Below are 17,173 nucleotides of genomic sequence, written 5' to 3'. Positions count from 1 at the left end.
ACCTATACAGCTACTATGTACCTACACAGCCATTCACTCACCCATACAACACTCACACATACACACTCACACACCCACAGAACCATTTAGATACCCATTCACACATCAATAAACTGCTCACACACTCACTTACCTATACACACTCTCAAAGAGCTGCTCACTTACCCATACAGCCACACACACCCACTCCCTCATCCATACAGCCCTTCACACAATTACTGTCACCCATACAGCTCCACACATCCACTCACACACCTATGGAGCCACTCACACAGCCACAAACGCACCCATACAGCCTCTCACACACCCAGTCATTCTTCAATACACCCACTGACATAGCCACTCACTCACCTATACAGCTACTCACATACCCAACAACACATCCATACAGCCACTCACACACCTACTCGTACACCCATACAGCCACTCAGACATCCTGTCACACACTGATACAGACAGTCACTCAGCCACTCGGATGATCTATGTTAGAAATAGTATGATTAATTACTAGTAAAGAAAGAATAGTAATTTAATGTATGCTGTAGCTTAGTATATATCTTTAATTCATAGAATCTTTTATGAAACACATTCATGGGATGATGTCATAAGTGAATTAATTTGAGATGTCATGAGTGATGTCACCCCATGTCATGAGTGATATAGTATGTGAGGAGCTAAGCAGTGCATTGCAGGAGCGTAAGTTATAGTTAGATCAGGTAACTATAACTGAGGAATTCCTATGGTTTTGCATGAGTGAAATCTGTGCTTAACTATAACTTCCCTGTAACCTTTGTTTTTTTCCCAGTGAATTTCTAAGGTTTAAAAAAATTATATTTCTTAACTATAATGTGCCTGTAACCTTTGTTTTTTTTCAATGAAAATACTGGCGGTCGCCGGTATATAGTTATAGTTAGGACCTAGTTTCCATAGTAAGAGCTTTTTTTATTTGCCAATAACTTTGGCGCAGTTTGACAAATCATCGCAAAATTTTCAAAACTAGTATGACGCTCACTTCAGCTGCTGTCTTGAATGCTTTGTGGTGATCCATCAAGCATGGGCTGAGAAAAAGAGGGGGTCCCAAAACACATTCTCCCTATGTTAATTCCTATGGGGCCTTTAGGCACAGTTACAGCCCGAACCGCTGAACGTAATAAACCACATTTGGCAGAAAGGTAGATATTTGTCCAGAGAAGCTCCTTTTTCTTATTTGGTGTAAATCCATCCATTCAATGTTTGTGGAGTTATTAAAAGAAATTCAAATTTGTATATATAGGGACGCAAACGCTCTGGCAACAATCCAGATCTCGTGCTGAGATCTCATTGGCTGCCAAAACTTCAAACCAGGATGTGCTGAAAGCCATCTTTGGACTCTGCTAGAGGCGAGTCCTAAAAAAAAAGTTTTTAAAAAAAGAAAAGGGGGCAGGGTAGGACTACTCTGACCACCCAGGCCTCTTGGAGGGTCAATTTTTTTAATTTTTTTTAACATTTCCAGCAGGAGCCACACTGGAGCTGTGGCTCCTGCCGAAAAGCAATTTGGGCTCCTGTGCTTCTCTATTATTAAGCCCCTGGGTGGGCCAGGTCCCAGGTGCATGCAGCCATACTTAGAATGTAAGGAGGGAGTGCATGGGCCCCTCTTCTGGTGACCCAGGGCTGACACCTCCCTGGGGATAATTGAAAAGAAATGGGGGCCTCACGGACCCCCCATGCTCCAGGGACCACCACCTCCCCGGGGCTACTTTTTTGCTATGGGGGCCTCACAGATCCCCCTGGGACCCAGGGACCACCACCTCCCTGGGACCTAATGCTGTTTTTTAATAGGAGGGGGGCCCCTTATCGGGCCTTTCTCAGCCCTGGGGTTCGCCACCTCCCCAGGGCAGGCCCTACTTAATCATAGGAAGGGGCAATGCTGTGAACCTTCTCAAGCCATAGTTCGCCCTGGGGACGGACACTCCCCCAGGCCTGGGTCCTGCTATGTCCTGGGGTGCCAGTATCTGTTTGCTGTGGTTTGGAGGGAGCTTTAACCACTCTCACCAAGCCACAGCAAACACTCTGCTTTCAGCAAGCAAGAGCAGTGAAAATGTTCTCGTTTGCGGGAAGTGGGGCATTCATTTCTTTCCATGCCTGCTGTCAAGCAAGCAGGGAAACAGACAAATTGCTGTCACACACAGGGAGCTGTATGTTTAGCAGCTCCCTGTGTGTGAAAGCAATGCTGGCTCCCGCAGGAGGTGCGAAGCCAACAGGGACCATGGGGGCATTCAGGCTCCTGCCGCAGTCCCAGTGCACCCAGGAAACCATGGCCAGGCCCACAGGGATGGGGTTCCGGGGACAAAATCGGCCTCTGAAGGGGGTCAGCAGCCCCCTCCCGTTTTGACTATATATTTTTTAAGGCCGGGCCCTGGGCGATGGGGATCCCCGGGGCCGAAACAGCCTAGGGAGGGGGCCAAGGGGGCTCTTTCTTGCCATCTGCTGCTGAGACTAGAGATGGTATTCTAAACTTTTTAAAGCTAGAAGTATGTAAAATTGCCTTCGAAATCCAGCACGTTTGGCCCCACCTCATATATATTAGCAGTATGCTGCGTCTTCCTGCTCTTTTCCTAGAATGATGGACCGCTTACTAAAAGGCTCCCTGGAGCGCCTTTCCTGCCAATTTTGGGGATGAGGTCTTGATGCATAGGAATAAGATCACATCTGCATCAAACAAAGAAGCACTTACTTCTGTAAAGTACAAATCATCCAAGTGTGTTTTCTGGTGATGACGCTTGAAGAACAATCTAATCGGCTAAAAAGTTACAAACACACAAGGTCACTGGAGATATTTCCTTGGCGTCCTTTTTGCAGCTGTAGTATAGGAGACACACTATACATTTACCAAACAAGACAGGACTATCTAATTAGCCAGTAGAAAGTATTCCACTGGGTAGAGGGGTTGCACAAAACGGTGGCCTCTCCTTGGATAAATACGCAGGGCAGAATTGATTCTGGCATGATTCTCATTCCACAGAAACAAAACCTAAACTAGAAGTACTTACAGATATAAACAAAGCAGGAACCCACATTGAAGCTCTACTTCTGTAAATGACTAATCACTCTAACTCCCTGAGCATGCCCAAGGCAAAGCAATTGTTTTTTTGTGCATTTCCACCATTAAAAGTTATCTGTAATTCCTGATAGGGGGAGACAAATATGGCGTCTGAGTGAGGTGGCCCCGCTGGTCGTCCTTTGCTGCCAGAACAAGTTTAAAAGATAATGACTTAATCTACCTTGAATCTACCTCAAATCGAAGTAATATCTGCGCCCACCATGACTTACCAACTTGCAGCTGGCATTCTTCAGTCTTTCCGCTCCCTTGAAGCGCTGGTTGCGGTGATTGTTTCTGCTTCCCGGGAGACTCGGAGAATGCTCCGCTCTGCAGCTACCGCAGTCTGGAAGGGAGGGGCAGGACCGTCCAGTGGGCCCACAAGGCCCAGGTGGCTTACGACGCGGAGCCGCACCAAAAATTCGGTGGAAGCAAGGATGCCTCCCAAACCCAGCCTTGTTGCACGTCTGAAGAACCACGAAGGGCAGGCAGGCATGGAGCTAAATTCTAGCAACCAGGGACTTCGCCCTAAGGGAATAAAGTTGGGAGGCAGCCTGAATTCAATCCCTAGGACATCACAAAAGGGGAGACAGGCACCAGACGGGACTAAGAAAGGGGCTGGAGGACTCTGTTGTGGATACATTTTTCCCAGGGACAGATGGTTCCGAAATTAGCTCCTCTGACATAGGAGACAGTAGCAATGCGCAGCTCTCCAGTTCTAGCTTTAGTGCCCATCAGAAGGATACGGTGCTAAGGAGAAAGAATCTGGTGAAGAGGCAGAGAAATTCCCACCCATTGGAAAAGGATGCAAAAGAGAACTCCAGGGGCAATATAGACCCGATTTAAAATGGGATTATTCCGCGACCCGGAGTGCTTATCCAGATCTCTTGGGATGGGAGGAGGACGTTGTCTGTGATATGTTGACACAACCGGAGAGCCCTCCCTGAAGTTGATTGATGAATCTATCAAACAATTGCAAGAGGAAACCTAAATGGATGGGAAGAAAAACCGACTGGCAACAAAAATCTTCAGGTTGCTGTGAGGAAAATGGCCAAAGCTTGCACAGAGATGAATTTGAGACTGGCGTTGGTTGAAGAACTGATTAGCACTCTTGAAGATGGCTTGGTCAGAACTCAAGCACAAACTGAATCTTACACAACGCAGTTCACGGATCTCCAATGGAAGATGGAAGATTTTGAGAACAGACAAAGACGGAATAATCTACAGATTCTTGGCATAGAAGAAGGAGTAAAACGGAATGACATACGGGCCTATATGCTGAAACTAATGAAGGGATCCTTTCCAGTGCTCCAACACTGGAATTGGGAGACAGAGTTGCAGCGTGTTCACCGTTTCCCTTTGACCCTGAAAAAAATCACAGTAGCCTGGCAGAGAAGGAACAACAATGCCAAGGGCAATGCGAATTTATTTTGGGAACTTTTTGCTGAGAGAGGAGGTATATACAAAGGCTCGCCTGAACGCTAGATGGACCTATGAAAATCAGTCCTTCTTTGTAAAACCAGACTATTGCCATGTGACCATAGAGTGACGATGGAAACTAAGAGAATTGATTCAGCCCTGTCAAGCCATAGGAGCACAAGCGTACTTGATGAACCCTGCCCGACTGAAGATTATCCATAAGAATGCTACAAGAGTCTTTACGTCTGAGATCCGAGCTAAAGACTATATTGAGGAACTAAAAACTTAATGGCAAGGATCTATAATTTTCGCTTTTAGCTAGCTAGACTGAACTAAGGAAGGGGATGTATTTTCCGGCTCTTTAATTCATCTATCATTTTTCTCTATGCTTAATTGTCTTCTATTCTCCTCTGGGGGATAGCCTTCATGGCAGGGGGGAGCACATAGGGATGGAAAAAAAAAGAAAAGAAAAGAAGGGGGAAAAGGGAGAATAAAAAAAAGGGGGTAATATTAAGCAATGATATACTGAAAAAATAGGGGTGGATTGGGTAAAGGGACACATAATAGGTAGACATCAAAGGGCATCAGGCTCCATCACAGAGACCTTCGGTCTGCTTGTCTCACATTGCAGGTGGGGGGTGGGGGAGCAGGGAGCAGGGCCTTAGGGCAGGGAGGGTAAGAGGGTGTCTAGCGACAGCTTGTCGGTAGGGAGACTGGGGGTGTAAAATTAAAACAAACACCATCAAATGAGGAAGCTAGGGAGGGGTTGCAACAAACAGAAAAGGGAAAGGAAGGATTGAGGGGACAGGCTGGTAACCCATTTGTTTTATGCGTAAATCAATGATCAATATATGCGAGCTGAACGATGCTGCTAAACGCAGGATGGTTAAGGAACAACTTAAAGAACTACATGCTGACAAAATCTGTTTACAAGTGACGCACATCGAAGGGACGCGCAAGTTTCTTTTAGAACAGTTGGGATTTCACCTGATAACTCACACCACACAGGGGACTAGGACGCGAGGGCAATCGTGGCACGGAAGGAGGGGTTTGTGTGCAAAACATGTTTGTCAGATAGGCTAGGCAGATGGGCAATTGTTGAAGGCCAAGAGCAGGGAATGAGCTTTACGCTTTGCTCAATTTATGGGTCAACAGGGGATGATCCGGAGATATTTGAATTTCTCAAAGTGGAACTGGCTAAATGGCCCTTGCCGCTCATCGTATGTGGGGATCTTAACATTAATGGTATGGGGGGCTTTGGAAGACAAACCCAAGTAATTATACAGGCCGAGAAAAAAAAGTGCATAAGGTCCTTATTCAAATGATGGAGGATAATGGGCTGGTGGATGCCTGGGAGCAACTAAAGCCACAGGAGGGGGGCAGCACATATTATTCGACTCCACACAAAGCCCTAGCCCGACTAGACTATTTTTTGGTCTCGCCCTCTCTCCTTCCCACCTGCACCATCAGAAAATTTCCCCGGGTTATCTCCGATCACAATCCCCTTGTGCTAGGAGTTCAAAGCACTGTGGGGGGATACCTCAACACACTTGGGCTTTTGAGCAAGCCCTGCTGCATGATCCAAAATACGCACTACATATGGGTAAATGGCTTGGGGAGTTCCTAGAGAGCAAAAGGGGGTAGCGCTGGGTATGGAATAGTTTGGGACGCTTTAAAGGCTGGAATAACATGGGAAACTCTGAGCTTCTCGTTGAACCGGAATAAAAAAATTAAACAAGACATAAGGTCCATGTATAGTAATATATCAGACCTAGAAGAAGAGCTGGTTAGGGCTATCGCCAATGGCTCAAATACAGACGAGATCCTGCAGAAATTGGCGCTAGCAAAGGCTGCAATAGGTGAATACATGGCAGTCAGAGTAGCAGGAAACGACCTAGCCTGGAGGCAATCTTGCTATGAATATAGTAAACAAGTTGGGCATATGTTAGCAGCAAGGACAAGACAGAAAATAACTGCAGGAGATATCTTAGAGATTAAAAGTTCAAAGGGGGAAGTAGTTATAATACCCAGTGAGATACGCACTGTTTTTCAAAATTATTATGGGACGTTATATAGTGAAGATGGGCATTGCGAGCCCAAGAATATTATAGATTATGTATCATCTCTCACTTTTGAGACACTATCACAAGAAGACTCAAAGGCGCTAGAGGACACATTCACAGATGTAGAAATTCAAAAAGCCCTCATGGAACTGCCATCAGGAAAAGCAGTCGGTCCAGACCAAATCTCATTGGAATTTTATTTTTTAAAAATTCACTTTTGAGGGAGGATTTAAGTTTTGTAATGCGCCAGGCACAGAAAGGGGAAACACCTCCAGAGTCATGGGCGGAGGCTAGCATGATTATTTTTTCAAAGAAAGGAAAGCCCTCTGACGAACCTGGCTCTTACAGACCGATTAGTTTGATTAATAGCGGCGCAAAAACTTTAAAAACTTTTTTTGTGAATCGTTTAAGTTCCATGATTGGGAAGGTGATCTCGCCCCACCAGCACGGGTTTATCCCAGGAAGAGGCACTGCTGAACATATTTGCAGGGTTGTTACCCTGTTTTATGGTACCTCTGTTACACAAGACCCTATGGCGCTTATCTTGCTAGACGCAGAGAAGGCGTTCGATAGGGTCTTTTGGGGCTATCTTTTGGTCGCTCTTGAGAATGTGGGGGTTGGAAAGAGGTGAATTAAAGCAATCCAAACACTTTATAGGAGCACCAAGATTCGACTCTGGCTGATGGGAGGGCAGAGTGACCCAATTGATATCACATGGGGGATAATACAGGGGTGTCCATGCTCTCCCCTCCTATTTGCATTTTATATCAATCCCCTGATCAGGAGAATTGAGGCAAATAAGGCAATTCAATGGATTTGATACTAAGATTTTGGGTTACACAGATGATCTGGCAATAACCACTGCAAATCCGTCTAGGGCCTTGATGGAGCAGGAGGCAGAATGCTTTGGAATGATTTCAGGCTATAATCTCAACAGGGAAAAGACACAAATTGTTGTAAATGGCAGAATTTCTATACCCGATCTACGGGTGATTGAGTCTGCCACCTATCTTGGGGTTACCATAACACCCAATTCGAGCAAAGTTGTTGAAAAAATCTTGCCCCTGTGATTCAAAAAGCTAAGAAAGACTTTGATAGACTTAATAATTTACATCTCTCGATTGTGGGACGTTGTAATATTATCAAGATGCTGTTTCTGCAAAAAGTCTTGTATTTATTTAGAACGATACCCCTAAAATTTGAGAACTACTAGTTTAAAAAAATGGACAGGTTGTTTAATCGCTTTTTTGGGGCTCAAGGTAAAACAAGAAGAGCACTCAGATACATGACTTTAAGCAGGGAAAGGGGGGGCTGAGCAGTCCCGGATCTATAAACATATTATTGGGAGGCGGTGATCCAATACATCTGAGGGTTATTGGGGGGAAGGTCACTGATCGATCAAGGAATGACGCTCCTCCGGACGTATACGAACTACTGCTTGAAAAAGAGGCCCACAATTGGCTTTTGAGATTCACCAAGGCCACCTACTATAAAAAAAGTAAAATGTAAGACCCTTGGCGCAGCAGCTGTGGTTTGGACTGGTGTTAGAAAAAAGCTGGGGTTAGAGAGAATGAATTATTATACTGTTCTGTTTGGGAACCCATCCCTCCCCAATATATTTCAGGATGGAATTATGCGGCATTGGGACACTCTGGGGGTGAAGAAGATGGGGGATCTTTGACTCTGATGGAATAATTACATTTGAAAGAGCCCAAGCTCTTTATAACCTTGTTCGCAGGGAATTTTTTTAATTCCTCCAGATTCGTTCATCTATCTTACGGAAAAAGGGAGGAGACAAAGCTTTTGCTAGAGATCCAGTAATGGACGCCGTTCAAAACTCAGATGGGTGCTCTATCACCCGGATTTATAGGGAGCTGACACAACTACAGGGCGTTGATTTAGACAAACACTTTAAGAAATTGCAGCGGACGCTGAATGTTGAAGGGGAGGAGTTTATGGGGTCACTTAAGCTTGGCAATATGGTTTTAAGAGTTGCGAGTCTTCAAGCCCAATATTTTAAAACAATTTTTTTCTCTTTATCAAACCCCGGCTAAGATTGCTCCATGGGGGGGACGGATGGTATTCTTTGCCCCCGTTGCCAGGGTGATGACATAGATTTAGTCCATATGTTTGCCTCTTGCCCAGCGCTGGAACCCCTTAAAAAAGCTATAGAACAATTTTTGGGGTGAACTCTGAGGATCCAAATAAAACTCACTGCAGAGCTGATGGTGCTTGGTGTGGCTTGACGGGGTTCAGTCTTAGATCATCGTGAATTTATATTTCGTGCCATGGCGGTGGTCAGAATAAGTATTTCTTCTGCTTGGGTGGACCCTAACCCCTCCTCATTTCAACAATCGCTTTCAAGACTCTTAGCTATGTAACAACTTGGAAAAGGGACTGTATGAGAAGAAAGGATGGAAGGCAAGGAAACTAGGGAACATTATTTGGGCTCCTGTTATAGATTGGAAAATAAGAGAGGAGCTCACTCTCGGTACAACTCAATGAGCTAAATCCACTTGAGTGAACTCATTGTTTGTTTTGTTTTAAATGTCCTAATGTGTATATGCCTGTAAACTGTGCTATAATCTTCTTTATTATTCTTTCATTCAAGATCTATCCATTTGGAACTCCCTGTGTTCCGGTTTGCTTCTGCAAGCTTCCTTCTATGGATAAATTTGTGTTAATTTGTATATAACTGAAGGTGTTTAATGAAAGAAAATTTAAGAAAGTAATTCCTGATAGGGGTGTTTGCATGCTTGCTTTTTCTAATTGCAACATCTCATGTAGTGACTGTGATGAGGGGGTTCTTTCTAACCCTGGGAGGACAACTACGCTACGCTCGTGAAGTTTGCGTTGTTTGTGCTACTTCGCGTTATGCGAATTGCACGTAGCACAGTGCAAAATCGCGTAGCGTAGTTGGCATTTTTTGCTCGCTCGCGGTCCTCAATGTCAAGTTGGCGACCGCGAGCGAGCAAAATGATATCCCGGCAAGACTTTTTCCTCATTCGCGATCAGCAACATCAAGTTGCCGATCGCGAGCGTGGAAAATAAACCTCCCGGCGAGATTCTCAACGCGGGGAGGTCAGGTTTCTCATTGCGAATGGTCGCGTATGCTCGCGACCGCTCACTATGAGAAACTACTAGTCCGCCTTGAGAAGGCTGCCGCTCGAGTAAAAATCTACTCGAGCGGCAGAAAACGACAGCTCGCACTGTGCAAGATGCCGTTTTCAATGATTGCACAGTGCGGACAAACATCCGGCACTGTGCAATCATCGCAAACAGCGCACTACGCAGATCGCGTAGTGCTACGCGTATCTCGCATAGTGCAAAGTGCACTTCGCGTTGCTACGCGTGCGCTACTACGCGAACTACACCCAGGGTTAGTTCTTTCTTGTTATCTTCTGCTGAGAGCAGAGTCCATGGTTCTGCCTTTTAAATTTCTTAAGTAATGCCCGGAACCCATAGCACCACTCACACAACCACCTACAGACACACAGGCACTCACAGACCTGCAGAGCCATGCACACCCACTCACAGACCCACAGTGCCACTCACATACCTAGCCACAGACTCACACAGGCAATCACACAACCACTAACAGACCCACACAGACACTCACACACCTACTCACAGACCCACACAGGCATTCACAGACCCACTCAGATACTCACACACCCACTAAGGGACCCACACAGATACTCACACACCCACTCACAGACCCACACAGGCACTCCACGCCCACTCTCAAAGGTTACAGTTAGGAAATACAATTTTTTTTAAGCATTCGCTGAAAAAAACAAATGTTACACTGATGTTATATATTGGAATTAGAATTTAAAAAAACCTTGAAATTCCCTGAAAAAAACAAAGGTTAAAGGACGTTACAGTTAGGCTCAGATTTTACTTGTACAAAACCAGTAAAATTCAGCAGTTACAATTAACTGAGCTTATTATAACTTCTGCCCCCACAATGCACTGCTTATGACCCACATATTACATCACTCATGACGTGGTCAATAACATCACTGATGACATCTCAAATGACATCACTGATGTCTCGGCAGTGAGTGGGTGCATGAGTCGGTGCAATGATGAGTAACTGGTTGTATGAGTAGCTGTATGGGTAAGTGAGTAGTTTTGTGAGTGGCTGTATGAGTGAGTGAGTGGGTGTGTGAGCAACTGTATGGATGATTGAGTGGTTGTGTGGGTACTTGTATGGATCTGTGAATAGATATGTGAGTGCTTGTGTGGGTGTGTGAGTGGGTGTATACGCGATTGCAGAGGGGTGTGAGTGGGTGTTTGAGAGGTTCTGTGAAAGATGTCATCACGGATGTCATTTGAGATGTCATCAGTGATGTCGCTGACCATGTCATGAGTAATGTAATATGTGAGGTCATAAGCAGTGCCTTGTGGGGGCATAAATTATAGTTAGCACCCGGTAACTAGAACTGCTAAATTTCACTAGTTTTGTATGAGTGAAATCTGAGCCTAACTATAACGTCACTCTAACCTTACACACATCTATCTATCTATCTATCTATCTATCTATCTATCTATCTATCTATCTATCTATCTATCTATCTATCTATCTATCTATCTATCTATCTATCTATCTATCTATCTATCTATCTATCTATCTATCTATCTATCTATCTATCTATCTATCTATCTATCTATCTATCTATCTATCTATCTATCCATCTATCCATCTATCCATCTATCCATCTATCCATCTATCCATCTATCCATCTATCCATCTATCCATCTATCCATCTATCTATCTATCTATCTATCTATCTATCTATCTATCTATCTATCTATCTATCTATCTATCTATCTATCTATCTATCTATCTATATTACACACACACACACACATATATCTTTCCTTTAATTTGTTTATTTACATTTCAAATATAACCAAATCAGCAGCATGTATTCAATACAGTTTACCAGTTAATAGAGCCACAATTACAGTTTTAGAGTTTGCAGATACATTGTTGAACTGAGCTACCAAATACTATCAGATTTTGCCATTTTAAATTCTGTCAACTTCGTATCATCATACTATAACATTTTCCTTGGCTTGTATTTATTTGAACTGTGAGATCTCTCCCTTCCCTGTGACTCACCACATCTATGTGGAGGGGTATATATGATTACATATACACAATTTTTGTTGCTGCCACATTACTATTTCTTATGGCTTTTCTGATTGCCTATCCCTGTAAGTTATATTGGATTGGCCAGTATATACATGTTCAAAGGATCCGAGATATCCTTTAGTCTAGAAGGTAGCGGAAGCAGCTCCACGTATGTAAGTGACTGCTCATGCCAGAAAATGAGATCTCAAATCCACTCCTTGAATTTGGATGCCCTTCCCGTGCCCCATCTGCAAGCAACCATGCTTTTGGCTAATAACAACCGCAGTGCTGTGTACTTAATGTATGTGGCCTCCACATCCTCTGTATACCCTAGTAAGGCTGTGACCGGCGATGTCTGCAGGGGAGATCTGATCATTTGGGTCAATGCATAAAATACCTGATGCCAGAATCAATTGATTTCTGCACATTCCTATACCAGGTGAAGGAAGTCTGCAGCTTCCTCACCGCAGCGATTGCATTTATCGCTATCCCTCAAGTGAAATTTATACATCTTTACTGGTGTGTAATAAAGTCTATGAAGAAATTTATAGTGTATCATATGTAGTCGACTATTAGCAGTGATGTATCCTGTCTGTCTATAGCAGTATTCCCACTGCTTGTCTACTAGGGCACTGCCTAGGTCAGTCTCCCACTTTACTTGTGATCTCGTCTGGTCTACCTTACGGGATGTTTGTGTGGTATGGTAGAGAAGGGATGTCACATGTGTTGGCGTGTCAGATTGTAGTATCACATGCAGTAAAGGCAGGACCGGCTGTTTCTGCGGAAATGAAGGGGTAATTGCGGAAATTGCTCTTTCGTCCCGAATTTCCCTTTATCATATAGGTGACTACATGTTTGTAACTGAGCTTTACTAAGTAGTTGTCTACAACCAAATTCCTGAGTCACTTTTATTTCTGGGTGGTATGCAAAGGGTAATCGGGCGAGTATAGCATCAGAGTGTCCAGCATCTCTGCTAAGTGCCGCCATGCCAAAGTGGTGCATGTTACAGTGCTAGGGTCTGCATCTCAAATTTTGGGGTGTACCTCTATGTGTCCTGTCAGTGGGGTCCACAGCTAGGTGTGGCATGTACGTCAGGCGGTGAAACCAGTATGTAGCAAAGTGTGTCTGTGCACAGTAATAGCATAATTCCAGAGCAGGGGCTTCAAATCCCCCTTGTGAGAAGGAGCGAGTCAACACCTCTCACCTGAGACAAGTGCTTGCAACTGGCAGTTCGAACTATACAAAACATATTCAGAATGCCTAGTCCCTATACTAAAAAAAGTGTATGAAGGAGCTAGTTAAATAGGTATGCTACCACTGATCATGAGGGAAGCAGTTATAACTTATTTACTTAAACCTGGTAAGCCAGCAAAGCAGTGTGAGTCATATCGACCAGTCTCATTAATTAATAGTGATGCTAAAGTTTTAGGTAAAGTATTATCTAACAGACTAAGTCTCATAATGGAGTCCCTTGTACTTCCAGACCAAGCAGGGTTCATCCTGGGACGTGCTACATCCCATGGCCTCTGCACGCTATTCTCAATAATGCATGACATAGACTCCAAAATAGCAGCAGTGGCGGTATTTCCGGACGACACGAAGGCGTCCAACTCAGGAGAATGGGACTATCTCCTGGGAACGCTGAAACCCATGGGAATGCCCCATAGCTTTCTTGACTGGATCTAACTATCCATCCTGTCTATTTCTTTGAGGTAGAATTTTACATCATGCAGCATTGTCATTATGTCTTCCTCCTGTTCCGGTTCCAGCTGCGTTTCAGGCACAATCGACTGTGACATCAGCTCACTGTCAGCTTGCCTAGTGGTACGTTTGTCAAAAGATATTTTCGATTGTTTGTTATCTGTCTTACCCATTTTACTTTTGCGTTGTGGCAATACCATCTAGGGGGTAAAAGCACTTCGTCCTTGTCCGAGGGGCAAGGCTAAGAAATCGTCAGCATTGATGTCTTTTAAGCACTACTTCCCAATGGTGTCTCGCAGGCGCAATTGGGCCGTCCACCAGGAGAAGCACGAGGAGAGCACTTCCACAGTACCTTGAATCAGCCCTCTGTATGGGTGGGGGGATCTGACTCACACCCGGAACCACACCACAGGACGGCAACGACACCCCTCCGCTATATCACGCCCGGGATATCACCAATCCTCCACTCCCTCGCGGTAAGGCCTTCTCTCTTCTCTTCTATGCCGCCCACTCACCCTGCCAGACAGTCCCCTCCGGTGACCTTTTTGAACATTGCTGAGCTTCAGTCTGGGCTGTCGTGTGGCTGCTTACTTCCTGTTTCGCTCCTAAAACTCCAGTCAGGGCCTGTCCCGCAGCGCGACAGCCGTAACCTCAAGGCATATATTGTGAGACATGGCTGATAAGGATGGCCTCTCAGATCTTCAATCGAGGACAGGACCGACCCCGGGGCGCGTTTTGCCTTACGGGCCGGCACTGCCCCACGACCCAATGTCTCAAATCAGTGAAGCGCCAGTTCCTCGCACCTCGCATATCTGTACTTACTGTGCAAGGTCTCTCTCACCACCCACTTGGTTCGTCAGCAACTGGGTCTGGTTAATGCGCAACGACCTTTGAGCCGAATTCTGTCTTAGTCAATGGGCCCAGGCCTAGTTCAATGGCAGCTTGCAGCAGTAGCATTAAAAGGCCGAACGCTGATCCCTGCGACTCCTCCCTTCATGGAATGCAGTCTCATACCTCAGCGCCGTGGGAGTAGGCCCATGCAGTATGTGTTGTTGTCCTCCCAGGCCTTCCCGCAGCTCCGGTGGTGTTTTATCAGTCTCCCCAGTCTGTCGCTACTTGCAGGGAACCGCGTCCGCAGTCCCCCGCTTCAGCGCTGTGGATCGGCTCAGTCGATTGTTCCCAGCAGGGGGGGGGAAGCGCCTCAAAGGACCATTCGTTAGTGGGCGCTGTCTGTCCCCGCAGCGAGCCCGAGCCAGCTCTCGATGCGGCTTCTGTTCGTGGCCTGTTTGCAGCCGCGGCTTCGTCCCTCAGGTCCTGTTGTTTCAGTTTCGTTGTCTGAAGCGGTACAGGCCCCGGGCCCCCCCACACTGTTTCACTGGCCCTCTCGCTGGCATGCTCCGCTCCGACGTGCCCTCCACAACCGTTAGTCGGAGAGCTTGCACTCGGTCCTAGCAGTCCGCGCGTCCCGGCCCAGGTGCCGTCCCAGCCAGAGTTTCGGCCTCGCGCCACCAGATCCAGGCCGCAAAGTTGCTGCGGCGATCCCAGCAGTTGGCGATTGAATTTCGGGACACCGGTCACAGCAATGTGTGTTGCTCCGTCTTCCGCGTTTATGCTCTGTACTTTGGAGCCAGGATGAGGTAATTTACTGCAGGATATTTGGCGGCTATCGTGCTCGGCCAGCAGAGCCCCTTAACTAAGCGTCCATCTTGCTGCTTGGCTCGGCCATGCCCCTTGCAAGGCTACTTTGGTGGGTGGCGCAATCAGCGCTGCAAGCCCACCAGTAGCATTTAATTTACCAGCCCTGGGTATATGAGATACCACTTTACAAGGGACTGACAGGTAAACTAAATAGGCCAAACAGGTGTAGGCCAATCTTACCATGTTTATCACAGAGAGCACATGCACTTTACACTGGAGAGCAGTGCTAAAGTTCCCAGAGTCCTAAAACCCCCAACACCATGTCAGAAAAAAGGCTAGGAGAAAGGCAAAAAGTTTAGGGATAACCCTGCAAAAAGGGCCAAGTCCAACAGTATGCCTAGTATGCGTATATTATTATGCCTTGAGCGCACTTCTAAGTCTTTATTTTAGGCTGCAATGACTTTCAATAAGCGGTCCATTTGTAGTAGTTTTTCCTTCCTGCCCTCGGATGTGTCTTCCTATTCCGATATCCTGTTCTCAATTACTGTGATTCGGCTCTCATGTTTTTCATTTTTTATTGAGCGACAGTGTCCTTACGAGCCGACATAGAGTCCATCACCGAGTCGGTGGACGTAAGACTGCATTTCATGGTAAGGAGGAGGGATTTCAAGTCTTCATCGGGGCCGTCCGAGGGGATATCTGTCCAATGTCTGACCAGGGTCGTCTTATTGTGGACGTGAAGCACGGCTCAAAGGGCAGTTTAGATAGTTTGCCTTCAGTTCCGCCCCTTTCTGTTGTGTTGCTGGCTGAAGTGTGTTATGTGCTCCTTTTCAGCGCTTCAGATCGTTACTGTGCATTGATAGGGTGATGGCCCAGTCCAGTCTAGCGGGATTAGAGGCTTAGCTGTTGCATGCTAAATTTATCAATCAGCCCCTGTTGTGGTGGATATTGCCCACAGAGGGTATGCAAGTGTGGCCTATGCTCCTAATTTGTATTCTATCCCGTCTTTTCCGCGACAAGAGATTGGTTGGCAGGGAGCGTGTGGCCTTTTAACAAGAACAGTTCGTCTGTACTGCTTATTTGGGATATTTCCCAATGTCCCCTTTTCTCAGACGATAGGATCGTTAAATTGCTCCTAATTATACTGGCAGCCACATTGGTCGGGATATCGGGGAATTGTACATAAGAGCGAAGGACTTAATATTTATATCCCTGCCCATATCCCAAATCTCTCAGCGAGGGTGTGTTTTCTCAGTGATTAAAGGATGGGGTCTTCCACGTTCCTCCTCACCTCACTTTTGGAATATGGACCTGATTTGGTCCCCGCCTGCTGCTCTGGGTGTACATTGCTCCTTCGGGCTGCACATGACCTTCGCTCCTCTGCGGGGGCCCGGCATCGGTACACAGTGCCTTTTGGCGCCGCTGTGGTTCTTTCTCGTTGCCCCCGCTCAGATACAGGGAGCCAACGCTGTCGGGGCCTGCAGTGCCATCACTGGCCATTCCACTGCACCTCCGCTCTCAACTTCTGCTGGCGTTCTCTGCAGACACTGCCTTTCGTGAGCTCGGCGAGAGCACTGAACAGTTCTAGTCCAAAAGTTGTGTGGCATTTCACCGGAAAGGATAATTTTATGTTTTGCAGCCTGGGGCACCGGAGCCTCGCGTCAGTGCAGCCATTTAGCCATTTTGCGTGTGCGCCCCCTAGCGCCTCCCCCCCCACACACATATAAATATATATATATATATATATATTCACTGAAAAAACCATAGGTTTCAGGGGTGTTATAGTTAGCTGGACTTTTCACTTGTACAAAACCATTGAAATTCCCCCGTTATAGTTAGTTCAGCTAACTATAACTCGCGCGCCCGCAATGCACTGCTGATGACGTCACATATTACATCACTCATGACATGGTCAGTGACATCACTCATGACATCACTGATGACATCTCAAATGACATCACTGATGACATCACTGATGACATCATCCAGTGAATGTGTGTTTTTCTGAAAATTAAATATGTTTTATATATGTATATCTCAAGGTCGATGGAAGAATAAATGGGTATATAAGTGTCTAAATGGATGATTTGTTTTTGAAAAATTGATTGTGTAACTGACTGATTAAGTGTATCA

General features: G+C 45.8%; 1 pseudogene; it reads right to left on the bottom strand.

Moving 5' to 3' along the window:
- The window catches only part of LOC146866014 (uncharacterized), a 92,455-nt pseudogene extending 75,915 nt beyond the window's left edge, over positions 1 to 16,540 (bottom strand).
- Between the last annotated feature and the right edge of the window lie 633 nt (positions 16,541 to 17,173).

The sequence above is a fragment of the Triturus cristatus genome, chromosome 2_1, assembly GCF_964204655.1.
Source record: "Triturus cristatus chromosome 2_1, aTriCri1.1, whole genome shotgun sequence".
In the NCBI taxonomy this organism is placed as follows: domain Eukaryota; kingdom Metazoa; phylum Chordata; class Amphibia; order Caudata; family Salamandridae; genus Triturus; species Triturus cristatus.
The sequence above is the reverse complement of the archived record's forward strand: the minus strand, read 5'-3'. Positions and strand labels throughout refer to the sequence as shown.